Source organism: Nerophis lumbriciformis, linkage group LG29 (genome assembly GCF_033978685.3).
Source record: "Nerophis lumbriciformis linkage group LG29, RoL_Nlum_v2.1, whole genome shotgun sequence".
NCBI classification, from domain to species: Eukaryota; Metazoa; Chordata; class Actinopteri; order Syngnathiformes; family Syngnathidae; genus Nerophis; species Nerophis lumbriciformis.
The window spans coordinates 8,912,869-8,930,044 of NC_084576.2; the positions used below are offsets into that span (position 1 = coordinate 8,912,869).

A 17,176-nucleotide genomic window follows, 5' to 3' on the forward strand; every position below is an offset into this window, starting at 1 on the left:
AAACAATATCGGTATCGGATCGGAAGTGCAAAAACCTGGATCGGGACATCCCTACTTTGTATTTGAGTTTGACACCCTTGTTGTAGATTGTCACTGAAGACATCAAAACTATGAATGAACACATGTGGAGTTATGTACTTAACAAAAAAAGGTGAAATAACTGAAAACATGTTTTATATTCTAGTTTCTTCAAAATAGCCACCCTTTGCTCTGATTACTGCTTTGCACACTCTTGGCATTCTCTCGATGAGCTTCAACACACCTGTGAAGTGAAAACCGTTTCAGATGACTACCTCTTGAAGCTCATCGAGAGAATGCCAAGAGTGTGCAAAGCAGTAATCCGACTAAAGAGTGGCTATTTTGAAGAAACTAGAATATAAAACATGTTTTCAGTTGTTTCACCTTTTTTTGTTAAGTACATAACTCCACATGTGTTCATTCATAGTTTTGATGCCTTCAGTGACAATCTACAATAGTAATGACAATAGTCATGAAAATAAAGAAAACACATTGAATGAAAAGGTGTGTCCAAACTTTTGACCTGTACTGTATATCATGTTCTTTGCTCTTAACATTATCTATTCCCTTCTGGGTTCATTTGGAGCACACCTGTCTTAAAATGACCTATGCATTGATCTTATCACTGACAGTATAACAACTTTCAGGTAACCATCCACATTTCAGGTAAAGAGCACACGGGGTGAAATTATAATGTATGTGCTTAATCTGCGTTGATACCTGAATAAAGTGCGTTAACTCGTTACATTTGACATCCCTAGTTTTCATTATGTTTGACAATACATTTGTCAATGGAGAGGTTTTATTTGAATTGAAGCTTTTACTCTGAAGGTTCAATCACATCAGTTTTCCTGCTGCTGCTGGCTTTATGCATTTCTCCCTCTCTCCTCCCCCTCCCGCTCTCCCTCTCTCTACTGTCATCCAGCACTGTGCTGATGCCTTGCTAAACCTGGAACAACCTCCAGGAGGGATGAGCTGCCGGGCAACTGGAAAGAAGACCACAAAAAAATCTAAGAGATAAATTGTGAGTGCAAGGAGACCAACTCAGGCAGGAGATTGTGGTCACTGTCTATGCATGTGTGTGTGAGTGTGTGCGCCTTGGACTCCCACTCAGTGATGTAAAGGTGGATACTGGCATGTGGAGGAGCAGGCATAAAGGTAAGACACGTGATACTCTTTGGACTTGCTGCTTTTTCAAGGTTTGTGTTAACATAAGAATATGACAATTCTGTCCAGCCTGTCAACCCACCGGAAGACTTAGCAGTACTAAAAGGCGTAGTCTTTCTCTGGTCACTCACTAACAAACAAATACATGCATAATAAAAGGGCCATGGCGAGGTCCTCTGGTTTCTGTAGTGATGGAAAAAAATGCTTAGTTCTGGAGGTGGAGACGACTCATTTCTTTCCCAAGCATCAATCAATGAGGTAGCAAATGTGTGTGGATGGGTCAAGGAGATGGGCGTGACAGGTGTTTCCAATGATGGTCGGACAACAAGGTGTTCCCTGAGACCTATGAAGTTGGCAGTGTGTTGGGAGTCAAAGTAGCCCTGCAGCAGAGTAGCACTGTCCTTTTTTTTGTAGCCCCCCAAGAGTGGGCTAGGATCTAAACTCCTTTTTTTGACACACCTCTATGCTGACTATAAGTAGGAGGAATAGGACTGAATTATAAATGAGTGATGTCCCAGCTGAGGGACTGTCTTACTTCCATTGAGAATGGCATAGCTGTAGTAAATCAATTATGCAAAGTAAAGTTTATTCTACAAAAATGACACGGCGATGCGTGTTTCCTTGGATGGTGGACATTTGTGACAAATGGTGCGGGGCGGGACTTTGTGGCATGTAAGGGCTTTGACAACCCCGCTGTCGCCAAGCGAGAGGGATGCTAATGGAGGAGAGTGAGGATGCAGGCATTACCGCTGCAAGATAGAGGGAGAGGGAGCGTCACATGAGAGCGTGTGTGAGGCGTTTCCATGGCAACCTGACAGGGGTGTGTTTGGTCTCTGGAGATGGTGTGAAACCAGAGGGGAGTGAGGGAGAGATGAGAGAAGAAGGGAAAACTCTCCCTTGTTAAGAGAAGGGAGGGGAGCAGGTAGGAGAGTCTTCCTCATCCTATTGTTTGTTTTCCTCACCCTCTGCACGCAACCTCTTTGTTCCCCTCACATATTTCAAGCAACTTGTAGGGCTTGCCATGATTGTATTTAAGTCAAGATAGTATCTTTATTTGGTGGACATTAAACAAGTTTATGACTGAGCTAATGAGCACAGATCCCTGCCAAGATTCATCAGACGTAGCAGCTGGTCTCCTCTTGGTGGTTGAAAAATAATCAGTGTCACTGTCTGTTATTAATATAATGTCTGAAATTAAATGACATTAAACAATGCATCTTTCAACGTGCGTTATGTTCATGTTGTCGGATAAGATGATTTTGTCAATTTCTGATATTTCACAGTTTCAGGAGGCCAAAAGGCCTTGTGCAGCAACAAGTAGGATTACATAATATCTCACTTGGACACATAACTCCCCTTTTCAAAAATGTTCCGTTCTAAAAAAAGTATTTTTCTCATACCGTGTGAATCAGGCTCGTACAACATTTGGAATTTCTATTCAGTTAACTTGAAGAATTTGTAATTGAATTGGCGACACCACGTCAAATTGGAATAACAGTAAGTCAAATTAGATTGACTGCAATGCAGAAAAAAATAGCAACAGGAAGAATTTGCTAAATACTTCACCAACACTGAATGTCCGGATCATATGTAGAGCTGTCCGCCATCTTGCGGCAGTCAGTTGTCAAGACTTCCAGCCAGCCTTGCAGAGAAGAGCGAGTTGGCAATGTTACCCTGGCTCTTTACCTGTTTGCTTGTGTCTTTATTTTTTTTGCACACTGATCTTATGTAACTGCATTTTTTGCATTTGAATATTGTAAACTGAATTACCCTTAAAATCTAACATTTTTTTCTGACTATTAGGCGCACTTTCTCAAAACTCTGAATGCGCCTAATGTACGGAATAATTTTGGTTGTGCTTACCAACCTCGAAGCTATTTTATTTGGTACATGGTGAAATGATAAGTGTGACCAGCAGATGGCAGTCACACATAAGAGATACGTGTAAACTGCAATAGGACTCAAGTAACCTACACCTAAATTTTATATGTTCCATTGAAAATATACAACATTACACACGGCGCTCAAAAATCTATCAAAATGTTTTAGTACGACTTTGGTAAGCTATGCAACATTTTGACCAAAGAACCACAATTTCATGTTATGTAGACCACAAGGAAGTGTTTTCAATTTTGAAAAAAAAAAAAGATAATATCACCCCTTCAATGCACCCTATAATCCGGTGCGCTATCCATCCATCCATCCATTTTCTACCGCTTATTCCCTTTGGGGTCGCGGGGGGCGCTGGAGCCTATCTCAGCTACAATCGGGCGGAAGGTGGGGTACACCCTGGACAATTCGCCACTTCATCACAGGGTCTCCGGTGCGCTATATATATATATAAAATAAGACCTGACTAGACCCGCTCATCGGCAGTGCGCCTTATAATCCGGTGCCCACTATGGTCCTGAAAATAAGGTAATTATGCTGACAATTTCATTAAATACAAATTTGTGAGCAAAATGTGTGTGCTTAATTTTTTTTTTGTTAAAATACAGTGTTTTAAAATTCAGTTTGTAAAAATTCAACGTATAAAAACTCAGTGCAGAAAAATTAGGTGCAGACCCACTTGGGTTTTGAACTTGGGTTTGTTTCCACAAACAAACAAAAAACAATGCATGGTTTAGTTTAGTATTTTCTTCATAGTAAGTAACAGTTTATTACAAGAGAAAGACAAGTAACCAGGGGCGCCGAAAAGGGGGGGTAAAGGAGACGGATTCTAGGGGCCCATGATGGAGGGGGGCCCAGAGAGGCCCCTAATGATGATGAAATTATAATACAGAAAAAATGATGACACTGTGTTGGGGGCCCTGTAAAGATTCTTTTCATGGGGCCCAAAATCCCTAGCGGCGCCCCTGAGTGGTACAATAGGATTTTTTTTAGGGTCCATTCATTACAATTGACATTTTCAATGCAAAAATATGTAGTGTATAAAACTGTGCCAAACTAAACTGTTGAACAAACACACTCATCTAAATGAGTGTGTTTGTCTCTTCTACAAGAGACAGGAGAAAGAAGCCAATAGGATGAAAGGAGTTGAGTAACAATAACAATAGTAAACAAGAAAGGAACATGTGGACTGGCAGTAATTGTCTAGACACAGTAGGGTCGGACTGATAGGACGAGCTAAAATCAATACAAAGCAGACAGCACAATGCAAAGACAGGAACAACTTGATTGATCCAACCAAAATATAACACTGATAAACAAGACACGGAGTAAATAAGCAATCAATAACTCAGACAGCCATAGGCATGCATATTTCCATTTTGTACTTTACATGGGAAAACTCAAAAAATTGAATATCGAGCAAAGGTTAGTTTATTCCAGCATTTAGATTCACAAGATGAAATTTATACAAGACATAGGGTCATAACATGTCATTCAAGATACTGTATTTCCAGGCTGACAGTTTATGAAAACCCTGTATAGAAAATCTCAGAAAATGTGGGGTTTTCAACAACTGTAGGCTATGATCATCAAAATGATAAGAAATACAAGTTTGACATATCCATCCATTTTCTACCACTTGTCCTTTTCGGGGTTGCGGGGGTGCTGGAGCCTATCCCAGGTGCATTACAGTTGAATAAGCATATATATATATATATATATATATATATATATATATATATATATATATATATATATATATATATATATATCTCCCCCAGCGTTTACCTGTTTCTGACCTTTTTTGTAAGGGGCGCCGGAAGTTGGCAGACTCGTCAGCGATCCTGTTCTGTCTCCCTGTGATGTTTTTCTGCTCTTGAATGGGATTGTGCTGAAAATCTTAATTTCCCCTTGGGGATTATTAAAGTATTTCTGATTCTGATTCTGATTACCTGTAAACACTCCAGAACTATCTACCCATCTGCTTGTATCCTAAACAGTAGAAAAACACAGATTAACTTTTCATGGCCTCTAACTAAATGAACTACTTATACTGTGCTAACACAGTTCTTCTCAAATGGTGGGGCGGTGCAATGCCAGGCAAGTGAACATGCTTTTTTTACCGTACCAAAATATGATGAAGCGTATCTAACACTTGGCTTCAATGTAACCACGGTGGGAGACGAGAAAAGACGAATGTGTTGTTTCCTTTGATGTTACTAAGCTTACAGAGGTATAGTTATAACAATTTTATAGACAAATTATACTATTTATCGTCACGGTAAAGAGTGGGAGGGCTGGGGGGAGGCAAAATATTTCCCTCTTCCTAGGGGGGGCGTGACAGAAAATATTTGAGAAGCACTGTGCTAACTAATGCAACAGTTGAAAAATATGTTGCATTTGATGATCGATATTGTTTGTGGTATGCATTACTGATTAGATACTTAAATGATTACTTTCCTATTGAATGGGAATACACAAAAATTTCAATTGCACATTTTTCCCCTTAACTTAAGTCTGTCACTGCGCGCCTACATTCTAGATGCACACTTGGTTGGAGCAACCCCCAAATATGGGCAATCCCTGTCAAATCTGGGTTTGCATGCATTCTGCCATCGGCTTAAATACTTTTGCTCCTGCGCCCCTCTGAGTACCGTGAAACATTATATTGCACCAGACGTTTGGAAGCGGTGTACACCACATGTAATACAATGATACAAGAAACTTCCAGAAATCAATTCAGATCGCTTCAATTGAAACACCGCCAAACACCCATTGAGATGTGTTACAGTGGTAGGACAATAATTTATCCTTCATAAATCAGTCCAAAATACAAAAATGCAGGAAAAAAACAAATAAACAGAAAAGCGTGCCGATTGCACGGGAAGCTATGGCAAAGCTAACGGAAAAGCTTAGCATAGAAAATAAGAAGCAAGAATCATCAAACGCAACTGTTGCGTGAAGAAAACAAGACAGCCAGACTGACTGTGGCAAAAAGCAGGAATAAATAGCTCTCTGATTAGTGCCCGGGGGCTGGTGAGTGTCCCAAACACTAATCAGAGGCAGGTGAAAATAATCAGCACCCATGGCAACCAGGAAAACACAAACCCAGGGGTGTTGAAACAGAACTAAGGGAGTCTTTAACTAAACAAAAACATGATACAGGCAACAGATCATGACAAGATGAGGATAAAAGGACCATAATGCCATTCTGTATTAACTATCAAAAATCTAAATCTTCATTGGTGTTGTGTCTGCTTGAGTGGAAAAAAAGAACAGCGCGACCACAGCGGAAGGCGACTGCGCATTTCGGCCGTATTTGGACATCTTGGGACTAACAACCCTTCAATACCACGATGTGACTATTTAATAGAAAACACATACTGTATATCATGTAGCGTTTGTCACTTGATTCAATTGATTTTTTTCATAGTTAATATCAAACTGTCAGCTGTCGCGCACACACAAAACACACAAAGAGACACAAACAGCTGTATGAGCTCATCCTGACATGTCTTGGCTTCACAAACATTTGAACAAAACAGAACTCTGACATCACAAATTACAGCAGTGATAGCAGTGTCATCTACGGAGTTACATTCAACTAGAAGAAGACAGTTACGCATGCACACAAGCACTACATCACCATGACACATACCATGGATTTATATGGCCTTTTCAAATTCAAAGTTATCTTTTAATGGATGTCAATGACATTCACAAGTGTTAGTAAAACTTCATGTTCCACAATTTTGACAAAAAAAAGGTGTCATGCCAAAGTATGCCTCATTAGTAAGGTAATACAGTAGAGAAGGGATTCATATGGCCCCATTCCTGGGTGAAGAGGGGGGGTTGATTATTTTGCAATGCAGTCTGCTAAAAATGATGTAAAGCGCCACTCTACAAAGTTGCCACAAAATAATTTAAGATAGTCAACACTCTATTGCCATTTGGTGGCTAAAGTGGATAGTGCACCCCCCAATTTGTCATGTTTCACATGTTAGGTAAACCGCCACAAATAGGGCTACATGAATCCCCTTTCTATTGTAAGCCCTCTTTCATTCACAGCGACTTGGGTGTAGGGGTTGTCTCGATACCAATACTGTGGTACCGGTACCGGTACCACAATGTATTTCGATACTTTTCCATACTTTTCTAAACAAAGGGGACCACAAAAAAATTGCATTATTGGCTTTATTTTAACAAAAAATCTTAGGGTACATTAAACATATGTTTCTTATTGCAATACAAGAACAATTTATTCCTTAAATAAAATAGTGAACATACTAGACAACTTGTCTTTTAGTAGTAAGTAAACAAACAAAGGCTCCTAATTAGTCTGCTGACGCATGCAGTAACATATTGTGTCATTTATCATTCTATTATTTTGTCAAAATTATAAAGAACAAGCTGTAATAATGGATTAGTAATCTACTTGTTCATTTAAAGTTAAAGTTAAAGTACCACTGATAGTCACACACACACTAGGTGTTTCCTGAGTTTATAAATATAATAAGAATTTTAAAAAAAGAAGAAAATTGTGACGTTAAAAAATATTGATGTAATCATAGTAGTGTCGACGACATACGCTCTTGTACTTGGTATCATTACAGTGAATGTCAGGTGTAGATCCACCAATGGTATTTGTTTACATTGTGACGCCAATGAGCTACGGTGTGTAGTGCAGCATGTTTACATATTCCTCGTCCCGCAGGGATGATACTTGTAAGAAATGCACTTTATTTGTCACCATGGAGGCGAGGATTAGTGATTTAGAAGTAGCTAAAACATGGCCGATTGCGGATGGATATTAGCTGGCTAGCCATGTTTTAAAGCACCTCTTCCTGAGGGGGTTTCAATGTTATAGCTTCACATTTATCGTTAGTTTTTAAGCCAAAATGCGTCCATTCTCTCTTTTCTGTCTACACACTGAGTCTGCCTGTAAGTACACCGTGATTGTGCGCTGCCGAACATGCTCCTCTGTTCGTAAACCAGAAATGTCACAACGTAACGACGACGCACCGTCATGCTTGTAAAAAAAAAATATGGCGAACTGGTACTTTTCAAACAGAATATAGTACCATTTTTGATTCATTAGTACCGGTATACCGTACAACCCTACTTGGGTGACAGGGTAAGTGTATCTAGAGGCTGGATGGGAGAATACGAAGAGGAACATAATGTGTAACTTCAAGCGTGCAAAAAACAAACAAACACTTAAGCGCAAACACGAGAACAAGGTCCCGTATTAGCAAAGGTATTAGGAAACTGAAATATCCACCACTCATTCTCGGCTTCTTTACAAAACACATCTGTGGCCCCCACCTCAATAGTCATATTGACTCATCTGTTAAGAACCACAACACAATTCCTCTGAAATTCAGACATCTACACAATAGCTGCTCTAGATGCGTTTGTCCCTCAAGAAGGTTGCAAGGACCTGAGAGAGCTTGCTGTGTTAGACTTTTTAAAGCAGAGGGAGAGAAAAAAAATGTCTGGAGTGGGAGGGCTTGTTGGGTGGTTTTAAAAGCTTTCTGTGAGTATTCTCAAAATAGTCCCCACAAACAGGTTTGGCCTGAGGTTTGTAATGCTCAGCTTGAATAAAACAAAAACAGCCAAGATAGCTGTCAGTGAAACACAATGGAAGAACTGAGGTTGAGCACAATCTATTCTGAGACACAACCTCCTAATTGTTACATACTGTATGATAAATTGTGAAGGTCATATTTATATATTGTGGGGTCATCATTAAAACAAAATTATTGTACTGACAAGTCCCGGTAAGTGACGTGTGAGAAACATTTTCCAGGATATTTTCTTCAACAAAATAGCAGTGAGGTAAGCTAGCTATATTTTGCGACTAAGAGGGTGTAAAATATTAAAATGGACCTCTTATTATATATTTTGAATGACGACCATATAAAATTTAGAACACTTCCTTGTGGTCGACACAACATGTAATGATGGTTCGTTGGTCAAAATGTTTACAGACCATCTTCAAGCTGCTTTCAGACCAAGATACACTGTTTTGTGTGTAATATTATTTACGTGCCTCCACTTTGACTGTCCGAGCTAGTTCAATGCTAATTTATATTGGGTTTGCAATTGGCATGCTACCGATTAACACTAGCAATTTTACATGGCGATTTTAAGTTTGGTCGTCAAAACTACAACTAAAATGCATGTTACAATCAAACAGTTGGTGTGTAATAATCACAATCCTTGCAGTATAAACTCTTTGTTGGGCTCAACAACAACAAAAAAGATTGGAATATTAAATTAATGGCATTGACTGCTTTCTGGCTACAGCAACACACCGTCGTCTACTGCCATCTAATGTCTTGGAATTGCAACAGTACAGTGCTTGCAAATGAGACACAGAAGTGCAAGAAAATAAGATAACAACTGGACAGCACAGCTCAGTGTTCAATGTTAAGTTTAAAAAATTAGCTGTTTTTTTATATAATTAACATTTATCAAGACATTTGAACACACACAAAAGTACTGGAAATTGGTACCTTTGAGTACCTGTGTTGATTACCAGGTACCGGGAGTTGGTAGCATATCGATTCAAATGTAAAATGTACCCATCACTAATATACTGCACATTATTCATGTGACAGGAAAGCATAACACCAAAATAAACATAATTTCATTGTTGTTCTTTATTCCACTACAGTTTACCTATACTTGTTTGCAAGTAACACAATACAGTACAATAACGTTTTTTATTGGTCTAATTGTGGCCCTACACATTAGGGATGCAGCTTGCAGCAGGAATGTTTAGTTTGTTATTGTAGATGCATTTTTAGTCAGACAGGGAAGACACGGCAAGTCTGTAGGGCCCTTTTGCTGGGGTGTGATTAGCATTACAGATGTAGGCTTCTGTAGGCGTTAGTTCCAACCAACTCAAGGCTCCCCCATCTCCAGTGCATGATTAAAATGTATCGGTGGTGCGTGGGAATTTCACAAGAGAACAGTGACGCTCTGAGAGACTATTTTTTGCTCAGGTATGCTGCACCTCATCTTGCCTCGTCTTCTCTTTCTCTTTCTCTCACACACAAGGCCTCGACCCACAGGGGAAGTTCATGTGTTGAATGCTTAAAAATCTGCCAAAACCTTTTCTTTTCAGCAGATATTTAGTATTTGTATTTCAACATGTGTTCTCATATAACAAAGGAAGTGACTCATCCCTTTTGGCTGCAAGGAAACAACTGTGTATTTGAAACAGGACCATGATAATAACGCCTAGCATCATCATTACCTTCATTATCATATCTGTGCTGTGATGTTTCCTAGCAACAAACAATCAATCCCATTATTGTAATGGGATGGGAAACCTTTTAGTGGAAATCTCTACAAGTAAACCAGAGCGATAATGTATTCCAACTTAAATGTTACATATTGCAAACACTATTGATCAGTGTCACTATAAATAGGTGATCAATCAAACTGCATCATATCAATTATTGAAGACAACAGTCAGGATCTAATGGTAAATGAAGGTTCCAGCACCATTTATCAGAAAATCAATATGTTTTATTGGTTTAAACTTACACACACGCCCCTTTATAATGGCATATGCCTTCCTATTGTTGCCATTGGAATAAACACATCAAGACTTTTACACCATGCATGCAGTCATCCTTGAACCAATAATACCACACCTTTTATTAATACATAATTAGGTTATTTGTAGCTTTAATAACAGCTGCCAGAGTATCCCCGCTTGGCCTTTTTTAATAGTTCCCTGCCACACTCACCTGCAGGACAGGCTGCCATTATTTTGATTAATAATCTGTCACGTACTTGCTTTATTTATTTTGGGTTTCACAGAGTTTGTGCTTAAATGGCTCACTTTACTTGTCATTGTAGTGAAACAACATTTCAGAGGACAGCAGCAATACAGTACTAATAATAATATGAATAAGTAATACAAATAAGGCAAACACTTGCAACTAAGGTTGGGTATTGTTTGCATATCTAATAACGGTACCAAATCAGTACTTTTGAAACGCCCAGTGCCTGAACCTGTCCTAAGAATGGAAGAAAAATAAAGGTTTTTTTTTCCATAAACAATGCCTTTTTGTCCTTATGTAATTTTCTGCCTTGACAGTTGAAAAGATTAGTAATTTGTATACCTAAATAATATGAATAAAAATAAATAATACATTCACTAATATGAGTGCACATTCGATAGAAGGCCACAAGGAAGGCCATGGGTCTCACAGCCACTGTCTCACAGTCCCTTATTTGAGCAAATTTAGGTTACTTACGAGACAGTAATTGTACAATATCACCTTCAGGCTCTGTCTAACAATGCATACTTTCCAATCAGGCTTTAGCCCCAACCACAGCACTAAGACAGCTCTGATCAAGGTGACAAATTAATCCGCCTGAACACATAACTGGAAAAGTTGACCATGTTATGAGTGGGAATCTCTGGTACTGCTCTAAACGGATTGAAGTCCTATTTTCAACACAGGACATACTTTGTTGGGATTTGTAACTGTGCCTCAGACTAAATGGCTATGATCTGTATGGTATTAATAGTCAATTCCGGAACCCCTAATGTTAACTTGTACATGCTACAATATGCCCAGCTAATAGCAACATAGCAACTGGCAAACTTAGTTCACTTGTTAAGACTTCAAAAGGAGGTGTTGATAAAAGACTTCCCTGTTGTGAGATTTTAAATAATGTTGGTAGTGTGCAACCTTTTGTCCTAATAAAAATGCCAAAAAACAAAGCTTTTTTTTACATCTTTATTTACACCAATTACATATAGTACCAATAAGAGAATCGATGAATATCGACATTCCTTTTTGATATTGGTATCGGTATCGAAAAAATCTTAACATTATACATCCCTAGTCACCTTGAGACCCTCTCTCTGAAAACAAAAAATCAGGTTAGAAATCTTGGGGAAAATAACAGAGTCAGACTTGAACAACCACATTAAAATGTCAATAGCATAAGCAGCTTTTTACCACCTAAAAATTGCCAAAATCTAAATAATAGTGTCTAAAGCAGAATTAGACAGACTAATCCAAGCATTTTTCTCCAGCAGGCTAAATTACAGCAATAGCCTTCCCACCGGGCTCTCTAAATGAGCTGTTAGGAAGCTGTGGTACATCCAGAATGATGCTGCTCGAGTCTTGACTAGAACCATTAAATACGGCCATATTAGTCCAGTGCTCTTGACTGGTTTCCTGTCGCTTAGAGGATAAACTTTCAAACAAGCAGTGCCAAAGTACTTTTCTGAAATGTTCGAGCAATATGAAACATCTCGGGCTCTGAGAACCCCAGAGTGGTCTACTGCTGGTGGCTAGAGAAAGGACGAAACATGGTGGGACTGCGTTTCAGTTTTACGCTGCTAAAATCTGAAACAGTCTTCCAGAAGACATAAGGCCTCAACTTTGGAAATGTTTAAAATCAAAGCTAAAACGTCATTCTTCGATTTTCGTCAGGTAATTCATGATTATTTTTATGATAATTGTATTTTTATCTATGATTTTTTCCCCTTCTTGCAAATATATAGGCACTTTGAATTGCCTTGCATTTGGATTGTGTTTTATTAATAAAAAAGGCCTTGCCACTTAATGCAGGTGGCTGAGTCAGCATCTTTTGAAGTGAATTACAACCAAACTTTGCAGAGTTTCTGTCTGAACATTCTAGCGAGGTGCTTACTGCCATTTGTGCAGGTGAAAAACTAGCATCAAGCATAACACAATCACAGCAGTTGACGTGTCGGTAACTATACCTCATGTTTGCTTCATTTCAGTGCCACTAAATAAAAACAACATAATTCTTTGATCTAATTACTACCGTTAATGTCAGCACCAGTGACATTTTGGTACTGACTTATGGTAAGTATCCCTTCTTGCAACTGCATGTTTTAATATAGTATATATTGTGGTGAAAAACAGTGCAAACAATTACAGAAGTAAGTAGTAGTAATATAAATATATATACAGGTAAAAGCCAGTAAATTAGAATATTTTGAAAAACTTGATTTATTTCAGTAATTGCATTCAAAAGGTGTAACTTGTACATTATATTTATTCATTGCACACAGACTGATGCATTCAAATGTTTATTTCATTTAATTTTGATGATTTGAAGTGGCAACAAATGAAAATCAAAAATTCCGTGTGTCACAAAATTAGAATATTACTTAAGGCTAATACAAAAAAGGGATTTTTAGAAATGTTGGCCAACTGAAAAGTATGAAAATGAAAATATGAGCATGTACAATACTCAATACTTGGTTGGAGCTCCTTTTGCCTCAATTACTGCGTTAATGCGGCATGGCATGGAGTCGATGAGTTTCTGGCACTGCTCAGGTGTTATGAGAGCCCAGGTTGCTCTGATAGTGGCCTTCAACTCTTCTGCGTTTTTGGGTCTGGAATTCTGCATCTTCCTTTTCACAATACCCCACAGATTTTCTATGGGGCTAAGGTCAGGGGAGTTGGCGGGCCAATTTAGAACAGAAATACCATGGTCCGTAAACCAGGCACGGGTAGATTTTGCGCTGTGTGCAGGCGCCAAGTCCTGTTGGAACTTGATATCTCCATCTCCATAGAGCAGGTCAGCAGCAGGAAGCATGAAGTGCTCTAAAACTTGCTGGTAGACGGCTTCGTTGACCCTGGATCTCAGGAAACAGAGTGGACCGACACCAGCAGATGACATGGCACCCCAAACCATCACTGATGGTGGAAACTTTACACTAGACTTCAGGCAACGTGGATCCTGTGCCTCTCCTGTCTTCCTCCAGACTCTGGGACCTCGATTTCCAAAGGAAATGCAAAATTTGCATGGTTGGGTGATGGTTTGGGGTGCCATGTCATCTGCTGGTGTCGGTCCACTCTGTTTCCTGAGATCCAGGGTCAACGCAGCCGTCTACCAGCAAGTTTTAGAGCACTTCATGCTTCCTGCTGCTGACCTGCTCTATGGAGATGGAGATTTCAAGTTCCAACAGGACTTGGCGCCTGCACACAGCGCAAAATCTACCCGTGCCTGGTTTACGGACCATGGTATTTCTGTTCTAAATTGGCCCGCCAACTCCCCTGACCTTAGCCCCATAGAAAATCTGTGGGGTATTGTGAAAAGGAAGATGCAGAATGCCAGACCCAAAAACGCAGAAGAGTTGAAGGCCACTATCAGAGCAACCTGAGCTCTCATAACACCTGAGCAGTGCCAGAAACTCATCGACTCCATGCCACACCGCATTAACGCAGTAATTGAGGCAAAAGGAGCTCCAACCAAGTATTGAGTATTGTACATGCTCATATTTTTCATTTTCATACTTTTCAGTTGGCCAACATTTCTAAAAATCCCTTTTTTGTATTAGCCTTAAGTAATATTCTAATTTTGTGACACACGGAATTTTGGATTTTCATTTGTTGCCACTTCAAATCATCAAAATTAAATGAAAGAAACATTTGAATGCATCAGTCTGTGTGCAATGAATAAATATAATGTACAAGTTACACCTTTTGAATGCAATTACTGAAATAAATCGAGTTTTTCAAAATATTCAAATTTACTGGCTTTTACCTGTGTATATAGTGCAGGCCAACATTTTGGACATACCTTCTCATTCAATGTGTTTTCTTTATTTCCATGACTATTTACATTGTAGATTATCACTGAAGGCATCACAACTATGAATGAACACATGTGGAGTTATGTACTTGACAAAAAAAGGTGAAATAACCGAAAACATGTTTTATATTCTAGTTTCTTCAAAATAGCCACCCTTTGCTCTGATTACTGCTTTGCACACTCTTGGCATTCTCTCGATGAGCTTCAAGAGTTAGTCACTTAAAATGGTTTTCACTTTACAGGTGTGCCTTATCAGGGTTGATTAGTGGAATTTCTTGCTTTATCAATGGGGTTGGGACCATCAGTTGTGTTGTGAATGAGAAGGTGTGTCCAAACTTTTGGCCTGTACTGTATATGGTCAAAAGTTTACATACACTTGTAAAGAACATCATGTTATGGCAGTCTTGAGTTTCCAATAAATTCTACAACTTTTATTTTTTGTGATAGAGTGATTGGAGCACATACTTGTTGGTCACAAAAAACATTCATGAAGTTTGGTTCTTTTATGAATTATGAATTATGGGTCTACTGAAAATGTGACCAAATCTGCTGGGTCAAAAGTATACATACAGCAATGTTAATATTTGGTTACATGCCCCTTGGCAAGTTTCACTGCAATAAGGTGCTTTTCGTAGCCATCCAAAAGCTTCTGGCAAGCTTCTGGTTGAATTTTTGACCACTCCTCTGAAATTGGTGCAGTTCAGCTAAATTTGTTGGTTTTCTGACCACATGTTTGAAGTCAGGACTTTGGGAAGGCCATTCTAAAGCCTGATTTGGCCATTCCTTTACCACTTTTGACGTGTGTTTGAGGTCATTGTCCTGTTGGAACATCCAACTGCGCCCAATAACCAACCTCCGAGCTGATGATTTTAGGTAGTCCTGAAGAATTTGGAGGTAATCCTCCTTTTTCATTGTCCCATTTACTCTCTGTAAATCACCAGTTCCATTGGTAGAAAAACAGGCCCAGACCATCATACTACCACCACCATGCTTGACGGTAGGGTGGTGTTCCTGGGATTAAAGGCCTCACTTTTTCTCCTCCAAACATATTGCTGGGTATTGTGGCCAAACAGCTACATTTTTGTTTCATCTGACAACACATGGACAAAGATAAGACCTTCTGGAGGAAAGTTCTTATATATATATATATATATATATATATATATATATATATATATATGAATGAGACTTGAGTTTGGCCAAGAATGAGTCCTTCCTCTGCATCTCGTTCGACATGCGTTGGATGTCTTCCTGCACGTCAGCGATCTTTTTCAGTAGTTGCTCTCTTGATCTTGCGTCGTCGTGCATGACTAGCATTGAGACATCTTTTTAACTAGCATTTCGTGTGAGATGGCATCCTCTTTATCCATCATTGCCGCTAACAGATTTACAAGTCCGATTGTTAAAAATAATCTTCCAGGTGAAGAGTTTAAAAATAGCCTGTGTTAAGAGGGTGAACATCCATCCATCCATCTTCTTCCGCTTATCCGAGGTCAGGTCGCGGGGGCAGCAGCCTAAGCAGGGAAGCCCAGACTTCCCCCTCCCCAGCCACTTCGTCCAGCTCTTCCCGGGGGATCCCGAGGCGTTCCCAGGCCAGCCGGGAGATATAGTCTTTCCAACGTGTCCTGGGTCTTCCCCGTGGCCTCCTACCAGTCGGACGTGCCCTAAACACCTCCCTAGGGAGGCGATCGGGTGGCATCCTGACCAGATGCCCGAACCACCTCATCTGGCTCCTCTCGATGTGGAGGAGCAGCGGCTTTACTTTGAGCTCCCCTCGGATGCAGAGCTTCTCACCCTATCTCTAAGGGAGAGCCCTGTCACCCGGCGGAGGAAACTCATTTCGGCCGCTTGTACCCTTGATCTTGTCCTTTTGGTCATAACCCAAAGCTCATGACCATAGGTGAGGATGGGAACGTAGATCGACCAGTAAATTGAGAGCTTTGCCTTACGGCTCATCCCAGTCGCTTTACACTCAGCTGCGAACCGATCCAGCAAGAGCTGAAGATCCTGGCCAGATGAAGCCAACAGGACCACATCATCTGCAAAAAGTAGAGAACTAATCCTGCAGCCACCAAACCGGATCCCCTCAACGCCTTGACTGCGCCTAGAAATTCTGTCCATAAAAGTTATGAACAGAATCGGTGACAAAGGAGAGCCTTGGCGGAGTCCAACCCTCACTGGAAACGTGTCCGACTTACTGCCGGCAATGCGTTCCAAGCTCTGACACTGATCATACAGGGAGCGGACCGCGAAAATCAGACAGTCCGATACCCCATACTCTCTGAGCACTCCCCACAGGACTTCCCGAGGGACACGGTCGAATGCCTTCTCCAAGTCCACAAAGCACATGTAGAGTGGTTGGGCAAACTCCCATGCACCCTCAAGGACCCTGCCGAGAGTATATAGCTGGTCCACAGTTCCACGACCAGGACAAAAACCACACTGTTCCTCCTGAATCCAAGGTTCAACTATCCGTCGTAGCCTCCTCTCCAGT

The 17,176-nt window shown here is 40.1% G+C and overlaps 1 protein-coding gene across 1 annotated transcript in view; it reads left to right on the forward strand.

Moving 5' to 3' along the window:
- Window positions 1-17,176, forward strand: part of lingo2b (leucine rich repeat and Ig domain containing 2b) — a 154,705-nt gene that overhangs the window by 17,827 nt on the left and 119,702 nt on the right. The window contains exon 2 of the mRNA XM_061925071.1: window positions 944-1,176. The gene's annotated coding sequence lies outside the window, so the exon portion shown is untranslated. The remainder of the gene's footprint in view (window positions 1-943; window positions 1,177-17,176) is intronic.